This window comes from Nicotiana tomentosiformis, chromosome 12 (assembly GCF_000390325.3).
Source record: "Nicotiana tomentosiformis chromosome 12, ASM39032v3, whole genome shotgun sequence".
Taxonomy (NCBI): domain Eukaryota; kingdom Viridiplantae; phylum Streptophyta; class Magnoliopsida; order Solanales; family Solanaceae; genus Nicotiana; species Nicotiana tomentosiformis.
Window position 1 is genome coordinate 86,602,836 of NC_090823.1, and position 13,134 is coordinate 86,615,969.

At 35.5% G+C, this 13,134-nt stretch overlaps 1 long non-coding RNA gene across 7 annotated transcripts; it reads left to right on the top strand.

The window, feature by feature from the left end:
- Positions 1–1,610: 1,610 nt before the first annotated feature.
- LOC104087406 (uncharacterized) lies at positions 1,611–10,736 on the top strand. 7 transcript variants are annotated; one of them, XR_684285.3, is made up of 7 exons: positions 1,611–1,842; positions 2,364–2,426; positions 3,188–3,260; positions 4,848–4,933; positions 5,294–5,359; positions 5,989–6,041; positions 6,683–6,906. It is a non-coding gene; the product is annotated as an uncharacterized lncRNA (long non-coding RNA). The 7 variants fall into 7 exon arrangements; XR_684286.3 differs by having other exon boundaries at positions 5,306–5,359; XR_011412626.1 differs by lacking the exon at positions 6,683–6,906 and adding an exon at positions 10,097–10,736 and having other exon boundaries at positions 4,848–5,359.
- The last annotated feature ends 2,398 nt before the right edge of the window (positions 10,737–13,134 follow it).

Below are 13,134 nucleotides of genomic sequence, written 5' to 3' on the forward strand. Positions count from 1 at the left end.
GAGGATTGATATGGTGAAATAAGGATGAATTATGATATTGATTTTGTTTGTACGGTGGGATCGGGTTGCGCGCCGCAACATATTTTACTTATTATTATTATTATTATTATTATTATTATTATTATTATTATTATTATTATTATTATTATTATTGTTATTGATATGGTGAAATAAGGGAGGATCGTGTTTGTACGGTGGGATCAGATTGTGCGCTGCAATGGTTTGTGTGCTTTGTATTCCTTGTTATAGTATTGTGGCTTATGTGTTTTCGTACGAGATTCTAAGGATTTGAAATTCAGGTTTTACTGGTTTTCGAGGATTGAGGTTACTGTCATGAGTTAACTGCTTTGTTTTCTTGTATTTCCTTTCCTGTCATTATTATTATTATACTACGCACATGTTATTATACGTGACCTTCCTTAGCCTCGTCACAACTTCGTGGAGGTTAGGCTAGACACTTACATAGTACATGAGGTCGGTTGTACTCACACTACATTCTGCACTTCTTGTGCAGACTTAAGAGTCGATCCCAACGGCGGTTAGTAGATTGCTTGGATCAGACATCCTAGCTGCTTACTTCTTTTCAGACAATTTTACTTTCATTCAGACCATTGTATGTATTATTCTAGTCGCTCGTGCACTTATGACACCAGTTCTGGGTTGTATTTTTGGTTGTTATAATTTTTCACACTTTATTTCAGTTATATTACAATTATTTCAGTTCAATTGGCATCAGTTAAGTTGATTTGTTAAAAATTATTTAAAACTATCCTAATGTTAGCTTCCCTAGCAAGTGAAGTGTTAGGCACCATCATTGTCCCGAGGGTTGGAATTCCGGGTCGTGATACTAAATCTCTAACTTCTCCAATAACATCACCATTCCTTCCTCTTCCAAATCTTTGAGGAGCCTCCCCTTTGGAATTGTTCTTTTTCCAAACTTAACCATCTTGTCCTTTTCTTCATCAATCTCCTCTTGATCTGCACACTCTTCTTCCACTATTTGCACTTTTCTTTATTTTCTGGCAGACCTAGTTCTTTTTGCCAAGCCAGAGCATTCTGTATCAACAGATTTTTGCAGGGGACTTCTTCTTAGAAGTCTTTCTCTTCTTAGCACTTGAAGTTTCAAAAAGTTAAATTGCCATTATTGGGACCCAAGGAAGGCTAGAGATTGCTGAACTCATATGGAGTGGAGTAGTTCAACCAAAATATATTAACTATTACCTCCGTTCTAGTTTATGTGAACCTATTTTCTTTTTGGTCTGTTCCAAAAAGAATGACCCCTTTCTAAATTTGAAAACAATTTTGCTTAAACTTATAATTCTACCCTTAATTAGAAACTTTTAAAACCACACATATACTCTGGACCCCTTTTTGAATTGTTTAGGACCACAAATTCTAAAAGTCTTCATTTTTTTTAAACTTCGTACCCAGTCAAACAAATTCACATAAATTGGAACGGAAGGAGTATATAATAAGGGAAGTTTCGTAGGACGACTAAGGGCCTTTTCGGTATTTAAATATTTGTTAGGGGTAGTTTGGTGATTCAGTCTCATGGTTGATACCCACGTGAGCTTCTCCTATGTTGACTTATGGACTTCCACCCAGCACGTGGGTTTAGTTCCTTTTTCCTACATTTCTCAATTTCCCTTCCACCGACTCTTTCTCTTGCTGATGCCTTTTTCTTCTTCCCCCTGTTAATATTTTGCTCAGTTTTTAGATTTAGTCCCATCTGGGTTCATTTTTTTAATATTTATGTGTTACCTTTGGCTATTATGAAGATGGAGAATATCTTTTATCTTTTATCTTTTACCATTTCTAATTTTTTTAATGTTACAAGGATTGGTGAGTCTTATGTGGCTACATTATTGAATTGTGTCTATTTAGGTTTTCAAAGTGTATGAACTGAAAGTTTGAAAAAGAAAATTGAAAGATGGAAAATTTGGGGTTTCTTTGGTGACTTATCTATCAGTTTCTCCTACTAAGAAGCAGGGAATTGGACACCTTCTTTGCATCTTCCTTTGTTTTCTCGGCTATGCATGTGTTTGGATCCTGTTTTTAATATAATTTTTTGGGCATCTTGAACTTTTGGGTAGTATTTTATTGAATGTTATACATACATGTCAGTAGATATGTTTGATTTACTCATGCACAATATTTTTCTCACACAATGTTCTTTAATTGGGTTTATCTTCTTCTTTTTCAAAATTATTACTCCTATTTTTTTTTTTTTTGACGAGACTCTATTAAACTGAATAGTGTATCGCTTACTTGGGTTTTGTTTGAAATATGAACTTTTGATATTACCGAATATTTTTGTATTCATTTAGTAGGAATATAATGGTCCCAAAATATTGATTTTTCAGATTTTTCTTAAAGGAAGTTGTTAACTGAAAGTGGGGAAAGGAATATTGCTTCACTTGTACCAGGTAAGTTCTGCACATTTTGGTTTACTTTTACTTACTTCCCCTTTTCAATATTAGTAACTCATTAAAAATGCAATTATCCCCAAGAACAAAAGGTTTTTTATGCTTAATTCATGAGATTTTCTATTACATTCACAAAGACATCCAGTAATAAGTTCCTTCGTGCTTTTTTTGCACAATGTGGAAAGAAACTATAGTTTTTTTCAAAATACTTATTGGGCCTTAGCATGTATTCAATTCAAGTCATTGCAGTTTGTGTATTCTTGGTGTAATTGTAAGATGGCCCCAGGATCTAAACAATTTTGTGGATTTTCTAAACTGCTGTAGACATGAGAGGATAGAATTAAATGAGAAGTAATATTTATCTGACTGTTGACGGTAGTTGATGCATACTTTAAAGGACTTCTTAGCTAACAAGAAATAATTGTATGTTAGGCTATCCGAATTTAATGTTTTACAAGGCTTCTTCAACAGTACTGAAATTAGCAAACTAATGTTTCAAATGCATTCTTTTTATTTTTAATGTACAGCCAAGAAAAATACTTGTGTTCTTTCACTTTTGTCTTCTTATAGAGATTTTATATGTTTAAAAACTTTATTTGGGAAAAATGATTAATGAAGTATTTACAAAATTAAGTTGTTCTTTTTAAAACCTCGTGAAGTGGAGAACGATCCTATTCCGACTTTAGGAAAGTATAGTCTCAGGTTGAGCTTGAGAAGATATGAATCAAAATTTTTACTAAATTGAGTTCTTTTTATTTCAGGAAAAATGTGCTCAGCATATCTGATTCTATACTTTGACCATATTTTCTCCTTATATTGCTTTTGATTAAAAAGGTAAATTTTCTAATTACAAACAACACCGAGATTGTGCTGGTATGTTCAACAAACTAGCTAGAGTACAATTCTTTCGGGTATTACATACAGTATTATGGGCTTTATCATCTTACTAGCCGTCATGAACACTTTTCAAATAACATTACAGACCTTACAATAAACTACATCTATAACACCAAAATCGCCAACTCGGAACAAAGAATATATATCCATCTTTTAGAACTTTCAAATTTCTACATTCACTTGGCATCTTTAGAATGCTGAAAGTGATCTAGGGCGTGGGGTATCTTTATGAAATTTCATCTTCAAACCTTCTATGTGTCCACTGTCTTACTCTATTTCTCGAAGATAACAATGGAAGAGGAAAGTTTACCGTCTTATTTTGTCACTTCTTTTTGGCTATGACAGCATCCAAAGAAATAGGATGATGTATGGAATGGAGGTTGATTGATTGGAATATACATGATTAGGAAAAGCTTAAAGTTATTTGCCTACTTTGATTTGTGGGATGAATGCTTAGGAAAAGTTTATGTTAGGCAACAAATCTATAGTTGTACTTATTCTTGTTATAAAAAAGAAGATAAAGGATTGAAGAAAATAGTAAGAAAAAAAGTATTTAGACTACATGGGAGTAAGAACCTCTTACTTCTACAGGTTTGGGCGACTTTGCACATTAGAATTGCGTTGTGAGATGATAAAGGTGCACTGAAATTCTATTTGGGAATTGATTTAGAAATTAATTGAAGAGTGGCAGTGTCGTTGTTCTTTCTTGCTTTAGAAATAAAAATAGGGATGTGCTGCAGTTTTGTGTTGTTGTCCCTCTGTTTCCTCTGGGGGTTGGTTCCGTGTCAAAAGTGATCTATGGCCAAACGGGTCTCACATTTCAACAATAGCTCTCTGATCTATGCAATATTACAAGGACAATCAATTTTGTTTATCTATCATCGTTGAATTATTATTGTTTCTTCGTCATTTTTTGAATCTTTCTACTTCTGATTTGTTGGTTGTAACTCCATAAAACTAATCTACAACATAGTATCAAAGAAACAAAGCTGGAATTTATGGTTGTTGCTTTTAGGTTACAACTGAGATTTATTTGATACTCAAATGACATAAGTGTTCAGAACGAGATATTAAGATTACTCTAGAATTTGAGACATTATCGCTCTATGCTGGAGTATAATGAAGATTAAGAGCTTTCATTCATTGGGTTGTCTGATTTGGTTGATACATTTGAAAATCAAGTAGCAGCTAAGAAGATCATTCGGAGATCATCTTTATGTCATTTTATAATGTGAAAACCCCAGAATTACTATCTCGAGAGGGACTAGAGTATGTGCAGGAAATGAAGATTAATCCTTGAGAAATTCTTGAAATATTTCAATCAACTCCTCCGAGATAGTTCAAATGCTTGCATATTCTGAAGTCCTGCTAACTCCTATGCTTTTACACAGAGAATAAAAGTTACTAAGCTACTCAAACATAAAAATTTAGCAACAAGTTTAAATGTTCGTTCGCAAATATCCTAATTGATTCCCTCATATAAATTAGTAACATGTTTTCTATACATCAACAATTGTTTTGCAGGAAAATAAAGTCCTTACCGCAGCTTGCTTATGACTTTTTATCTTGTACATAGATGTTCCGGTGACTACTATACGCGTGGAGCAAAAGTAATCAAAATTACAGCTTTATCTTTTCCTTCCCTTCCATTTTTTTCAATAATACTCCCTCTGTTCCAATTTATGTGAACATGTTTGACTGATCACGGAGTTTAAGAAAAAATGATGACTTTTTTAGAATTTGTGGTCCTAAACAAGTCAAAATGGGGACCAGAGTATTTGTGTGGTTATAAAAGCTTCTCATTAAGGGTAGAATTGGAAGTTTAAGCTAAATTGTTTCCAAATTTAGAAAGGGGTCATTCTTTTTGGAACGGACCAAAAAGGAAATAGCTAGGTTTACATAAACTGGAACGGAGGGAGTAATAATTGCGGCAAGTTTGAACTTTGAATAATGCTTCTGTCACATGATAGTATCTTCTTTAGTTGGATTGACAGTCCTTTGCCGATCAATCTGGTGTGCTGCGATTGTATTAATTGGTAAGCTATGTTCTCTGATTTTGTTTTTTGAGCATTTGATTTGTTTGATTAGTGGATGTCTGCATGTGAGTTTTATTTCTCCAGTTTTCTCTTTGCACTTCATTCCTAGCCTCAACATTCCTTTCTTCTTTTCACTTTTTTTAAGTTGTCAGGGTACGGGGGTATTTTTATTATGATATTTTGAATTGACCAAAATATCAAACATTTTCCCCTTGATTAGTTGAGATCAATCAATATCTACTTATCGGTATAGACGCACGCTTTATTTCATATAGATAAGGATCGAGAAAGAACTGATGGCATGTGATAAGTGATAACTGTTGTTTCCAAATCTCTCGCACAACATGTTGAATATTTTTCACTAGCCTCAAAAGCAGCAAATTATAAATGATGAACTCTCACTGAAGCCCCACCAAGGACAATAACATGGACATATCTAGAATGATCAGGTTGCAACATCTTTAGCCCACACATTCACTTAGTTTGTCATTAGTAAGTTTTGCAAGGAAATGAAAAAACAGACTTGTCGTTGGCAATATGCTTCTTTTCATTGTATCCTTTAACATGTGTTTAAATACTACTCAAAACTTATATTTTGAAGGTTCGTTTATCTGCTTTATGTTTTTCAGATCTTTTTGGTGCATCTCTTCGATAGATGGTCATGATGAGATGGTCGTTGCTTGTAAGTATATAATAGAAATAAGGCAATTGAAGTAGTATTTGCAGAAGTTAGAATTTGTCTAGAAATTTTTGTAGTAACCTGGACGCATTCATTCAACATAGATAGCAGTTGTTCTCATTAATAGAGTAGGGTCAGGTGATTGAAATAGAAATACCACTACATGATCTCTCCTAAGTCACAGAATATGCGAGTATGGTTGTGAATTGTGATACTGGTAGTGCTTCTATTGCAGATTTTCTATTTTAAATTTGGTGTGTATCACTTTTCAGTTATTACATCAATACCAAAATCAATGAAGATAGTCTCCTCCAATGAAATAGGTTAAAGGTTCATATCCCTAAATAGGTCCTCCAAGGTTGTAAATCATTATTTAATGCCTAGCTATAGATTGCTAAAAAGAAGAGACCCAATTCAGATTTAGAACATGCCTTTGATGGGGGCATTTCAATAGGTCTACCGTGTCTGAATCTTTTCTTTCTCCTCTTAGTCCATGCTGATATTTTATGCCCCTCTTTTTCCTCCAAAATTAATGAATTTATGATTGTTTTGCTGAATATGCAAACTAGCTGAATTTTATGATTGTTATACTACCATATGTAAGTCTTACCAATAATACTAATGCTTGATTTTCTTTTCTTTAGGTGGATATAAGATGAAGTATTTGTTGTCAACTGCAACTGTCCAAATTTTATCCAATATTTTGTATTAGTGGGACTACCAACATGAACACGATTTATCTGATTGTTTTTATCTTTCTCATTCTCATAGAAGCAAGCTAAAAATGCAATTGGACTAATGAAGCTAAACAAATGAATGTGGTGTATTATGTTGTAATATTTAGTCAACGGATGGTATTGCTTCGTCATTTTATTTTTCGGGGGTAATCTTACTACACAAGTATGAAATTATCTTTCTTACTCTCGGACCTATTTTGTGCAGTGGTGTTAGGCTTATGGTCGTGTTAGGCCCGTGCACAACACATGCACGGGATATCTAGTATTTATATATAGTATGGTTGGTTGTTCAATGAAGGCTGCTTAGGAAGTAGAGGTTACTCAAGTTACATATTCATGTGAAACATATGACATGTTGCTTATGTAGCCTTCAACATGTATCCTTAGAATCTCCCCTAGCTCATTATCATCAAACTTCACCTTTTACTCATTTCACCACACTATTTACTCTTTCATTCTCTATCTTAAACTTTTTAGGGCTAACATTCCTTCCAACTGAGGGACCATGTCCTTCCTTCCTCTTCCAAATCTTTGAGGAGCCTCCCCTTCAGAATTGTTCTTTTTTCAAACTTCACCATCTTGTTCTTTTCTTCATCAGTCTCCTCTTCCTCTTCACCCTCTTCTTCCACTATTTGCACTTTTCTTGATTTTCTGGCAGACCTGGTTCTTTTTACCAAGGCAGAGCTTTCTGTATCAACGGAATTTTCAGGGGACTTCTTCTTAGAAATCTTTCTTTTCTTAGCACTTGTAGTCACAACAAGTTAAATTGCAGTTATTGAGACCCAAAGAAGGCTAGAGATTGCTGAACGCATCTGGAGTAGAGTAGCTTAACCAAAATATAGATTTATATATAGTATGATCAGTTGTTCAATGAAGGCTGCTTAGGAAGTAGAGATTACATATTTATGTGAAAAATATGACATGTTGCTTATGTAGCCTTCAACAGGTATCCTTAGAATCTCCTCTAGCTCATTATCATCAAATCTCACCTTCACACCTTTCACCACATTGTTTACCCTTTCATTATCTATCTCACAATTTACAAGAAATTCCACAATTTTAGCTCGGGCTAACCTTCCTTCCAGCTGAAGGACCATGTCCTTACTTCCTCTTCCAAATCTTTGAGGACCCTCCCTTTAGAATTGTTCTTTTTCCAAACCTAACCACATGTCCTTTTCTTCATCAGTATCTTCTTCCTCTTCACTATCTTCTTCTACTATTTGCACTTTTCATGATTTCCTGGTGGAACTGGTTCTTTTTGGCAAGCCAAAGCGTTCTGTATCAACAAACTTTGCAGAGGACTTCTTCTGAGAAGTCTTTTTCTTCTTAGCACTTGGAGGCAGAAGAAGTTAAATTGCCATTATAGGCACCCAAAGAAGGCTAGAGATTGTTGAACTCATCTTGAGTGGAGTAGCTCAACCAAAATATAGATTTATATATAGTATGGTTGGTTGTTCAATGAAAGCTTCTTAGGAAGTAGAGATTACTCAAGTTACATATTCATGTGAAAAATATGACATGTTGCTTATGTAGCCTTCAACAGGTTTCCTTAGAATCTCCCCTAGTTGATTATCATCAAACCTCACCTTCACCCCTTTCACCGCATTGTTTACCTTTCCATTCTCTATCTCCCAATCTACAAGGAATTCCACAATTTCAGCTCAGATTAACCTTTCTTCCAACTGAAGGACCCTTCCATCCTCTTCCAAACCTTTGAGGACTCTCCCCTTGAGAATTGTTCTTTTTCCAAACCTAACAATCTTGTCCTTTTCTTCATCAATCTCCTCTTCCTCTTCACTCTCTTCCACTATTTGCACTTTTTTTGATTTCCTGACAGACCTGGTTCTTTTTGCCAAGCCAGAGCTTTCTGTATCAATAGACTTTGTAGGGATCTTCTTCTTAGAAATCTTTCTCTTCTTAGCATTTGGAGTCACGAAGTTAAATTGCCATTATTGGGTCTCAAAGATGGCTAGAGATTGTTCAACTCATCTGGACTGGAGTAGCTCAACCAAAATATAGATTTATATATAGTATGGTTGGTTGTACAATGAAGGCTGTTTAGTAACTAGAGATTACTCAAGTTACAAATTCATGTGAAAAATATGACATGTTGCTTATGTAGCCTTCAACAGGTATTCTTAGAATCTCCCCTAGCTCATTATCATCAAAGCTCACCTTCAGTCCTTTTACCATATTGTTTACCCTTCTATTCTCTATCTCACAATTTGTAAAGAATTCCACAATTTCAGCTCAGACTAATCTTCCTTCCAACTAAAGGACCATGTCCTTGCTCCCTTTTCCAAATCTGTGAGGAGCCTCCCCTTCAGAATTGTTCTTTTTCCAAACTTAACCATTTTGTCCTTTTATTCATCAGTCTCCACTTCCTCTTCACTCTCTTCTTCCACTATTTGCACTTTTCTTGATTTTCTGGTAGACCTGGTTCTTTTTGCCAAGCCAGAGCTTTCTGTATAACAAAATTTGCAGGGGGCTTCTTAGAAGTATTCTCTTCTTAGCAGTTGAAGTCACAAGAAGTTAAATTGCCATTCTTGGGACCTAAAGAAGGCTAGAGATTGCTGAACTCATATAGAGTGGAATAGCTCAACTAAAATATAGATTTATATATAGTACGGTTGGCCTTCAATGAAGGCTGCTTAGGAAGCAGAGATTACTCAAGTTACATATTCATGTGAACGATATGACATGTTGCTTATTTAGCTTTCAACAGGTATCTTTAGAATCTCCCCTAGCTCATTATCATTAAAGCTCACCTTCACTTCTTTCACCACACTGTTTACCCTTCCATTCTCTGTCTCACAATTTGCAAAGAATTCCACAATTTCAGCTCGGGCTAACCTTCCTTCCAACTGAAGGACCATGTCCTTCCTTCCTCTTCCAAATCTTTGAGAAGCCTCCCCTTCAAAATTATTTTTTTTTCAAAGTTAACCATCTTGTCTTTTTCTCCATAAGTCTCCTCTTCCTCTTCACTATCTTCTTCCACTATTTGCACTTTTCTTGATTTTCTGGCAGACCTGGTTCTTTTTGCCAAGCGAGAGCTTTCTGTATCAACAGACTTTGCAGTGAACTTCTTCTTAGAAGTCTTTCTCTTCTTAGCACTTGGTGTCACAACAAGTTAAATTGCCATTATTGTGACCTAAAGAAGGCTAGAGATTAGTGAACCCATCTGGAGTGGAGTAGCTCAACCAAAATATAGATTTATATATAATATGGTTGGTTGTTCAATGAAGGTTGCTTAGGAATTAGAGATTACTCAAGTTACATATTCATGTGAAAAATATGACATGTTGCTTATATGATACTCAGGAACTGGAAACTAATCAGGAACTGGAAACTAATCAAGACCTATTTGTGGATTGCACTTGGGCTCAAACTGCCAGGGAACCCCTTATGCAATGAGCTGGAATTCAAATGCAAGTTGGTGATGCAAGTCTTAGGCAGAATCAAAAGGAAGCGTTCAAAGTAATTCAAGAAGGATGTGATAACTGCAATTTCTGGCGAGGGGCTATGATCTATCATATATGGAGAGCTAGGAATTGGAAATTATTTAAAGGATCGTAAATGTGCATACGGAGGTGGCAGTCACACAGATTAAGAAGGAAATAGTAGCAAATATTTACTTAAATTTTCTAAGAAAATGCATGTGTAGATGTGTTGTGCAAAGTTTACTAATGTAATTAGTGACTGTCTTGAGGCGTAAGTTTCACTTCTCCCTTTTTAGAAGGTGGTTGTAGGATTAGGTGCTCTAGGTACATTAATTATTTATTTATTTATTATTAATGATAACATTCACGGTTGTTGCTAAAAGAATTTAGTTAAGTAGTTTGAATATAGTCTATTAGTCTAGTGACATAATATTTTTTCATTTATTTGTTGATAATTACCAGTAAAATTAAGATAGTTTTGTCATATATTACAATATGACAATATTTTCAAGTTGGTTGAACTGTTGTGCATCAACTATGTTTTCCCCGCTAAAATTTGCCCCAAGAATTGCTTTTTTGTTTTAATTTATTAACCGGTCCTTTGATTTCTGTTGTAGATATTACGCATGAAAATTCTTTTCTTGCACTTTGAACCCATTTTTTGCTAGAACGACGAAATTTATATTAATAATTAAGTAGTAGCATTACATAGAGGAGAGGTGATGTCTCATTAGGGGCATCAAAAATACCTGAGCCAGAGGGGCTGCTAGCCATATTACAAAAGCTATTAAAGTTCCCAAGTTCGGCTAGTTTGTTTAGTACATTGGTAGACACTAATCTAGTAGTAGATGCTCCAGCTTTGTCCTCCTATAGCAACTTTTAAAAAACATTTGGTGGGTGGAACTTTGTTGATAAGGGAGTATTGCTTGATTGCTTGGATCCTTCCTTTGCCAAATTATGCGCAAGTTTGTTCCCCTCACGAAAATTGTGTCGGATCATTGGATTCTCCAGATCTTTCAGTAACAACATGCACTCATTAACAAGGTTAGAGTAGAGAGAACAGTTGTTATGGGAAAGCAGGTGAGGTATTTCAGTAGCCAGTTTCAATTTCTAAGCTATGGAGATTATGATTTTTTGCTATTAGAAGTCCACTTTTTAGCGCGAGGAGTTCCATGTAGGTGGGGGTGTAGCCATAAGCGTACATTTTGTAGCCCAAGATCCAGTTTTCAGATTTATCCCGGAATATTCGACCAATCCCGCCTTTTTTATAGCTGCCTTTGAACACCACATCAATGTTGAGTTTTAGCTCAGTTGACAATGGGGGGGGGGGGGGGGGGGGCTCCATTTTACCGTTATTGGGGAGGTGTGATGTTGTTAGTAGGAGACATACTGGTGTATTTATATTCCACACAACGTATAGTCACAAAATTTAAGGCAAGAAGATTACAGAGCTTGTTGAAATGATTGTTATTTCTGTTCAACCATAGGTGCCAAATGGTAATTGGAAAGAATTCATTCCAAGTGAGATTTAGATAGTCTACATTAATGGTCCAGTCTTTGAGTTTAATAAGCCAGTGGTCAGAGTTGTAGTCCAGAACTTAATTTTGTGGGCCTACTTCCTCCCAAAAGGACTTGGCTATTGGGCATTCAAAGAGTATATGGATTAATAGAGTATGTGGGTTAATGATTCATCAGCTCCTTTACATATTGGGCATATACTATCGATATTCAAGCCTATATGATGTAGATATGAATTTGTGGGTAGGCGATTATGGGAGCATTGCCATAAGAAAAACTTAATCTTATTAAGAGTATTTAACTTTCAGATCTAGTGGAATCTATAGCTAATAGGTTCAGTGAGGAGATGAGTTTGTAGGTTGTTTGGGTGGTAAAGGAGCCATTGGACGTAAGAGCCCAAACATGTATATCTTTTGCACCCTGTAATTCTGAGATGTTGATAGAGTGAATTTTTTGGGTGATGTGTAGATGTAGGTGAAAGGAAAGCTTTTAGAGATCCCATCGATTATTGGGTTAGAGGTTTATGGACAAGGGAGTTGAGTGGAGGGAGTTTGGGAATCCATGCCGATGACCAACAACTAATATATCATGTCCCAATTATCCATGAATGACCCTCTAAGCAATACTTCCATCCCGTTAGGATATTGGACCAGATAAATGAGTGAGATGTGGGGTTCCTTTTATGGCTATATTTACTCATAAGAGTGGTGGCCCAAATAGAGTTTGGATTGGAGAAGAGGCGCCAGGATAAGCTGGACATTAACGGTAAGTTTTTGTCTTTTGCTTTTTTGATACCTAGACCTCCGTCTTTCTTAGACTGAGTAATAATATCCCACTTAACATAGTGAATTTTCTTCCTAGTTGTAGTACCCCATATAAAGTCACGTTGGATCTTGTCGATTTTTGTGAGGGTTGAGGTGGGAAGTAGGATATATTGCATGAAGTGATTTGGGAGGGAGTTAAGAGTGGGCTTGGCCAGTGTATTCCATCCAGCTAGCCTAGAATTCATGTTGTCGATAATGTACTGGAGATCAGAAGCTTTTGGTTTCGAGGGAGTATTGGGAATCCTAACTACTTCCCAAAGCTATTACTTGTATTGATATTGAGATTATAAGAAAGATAGTTTTGGGTATGAGACTCACAGTTTTTAGAAAAGATTATTTTAGACTTACTGGAGTTAATTTTTTGATCCGAAAGTTGGCTAAAGAATGCCAGACATTGGTTTATGGTCTGAACTGATTTAACATCGGCATTTGTTCCTAGGGTGAGGTCATATGTATAAAAAGATGAGAGAGGGGTGACCTTGATTGACTAAGTTAAATAGGGTCCCATAGGCCGATGTTGCCCTGGTGGAAAATGTATTTAGAGAGAAAATCCATACATAGTATGAAAAGGTAATGG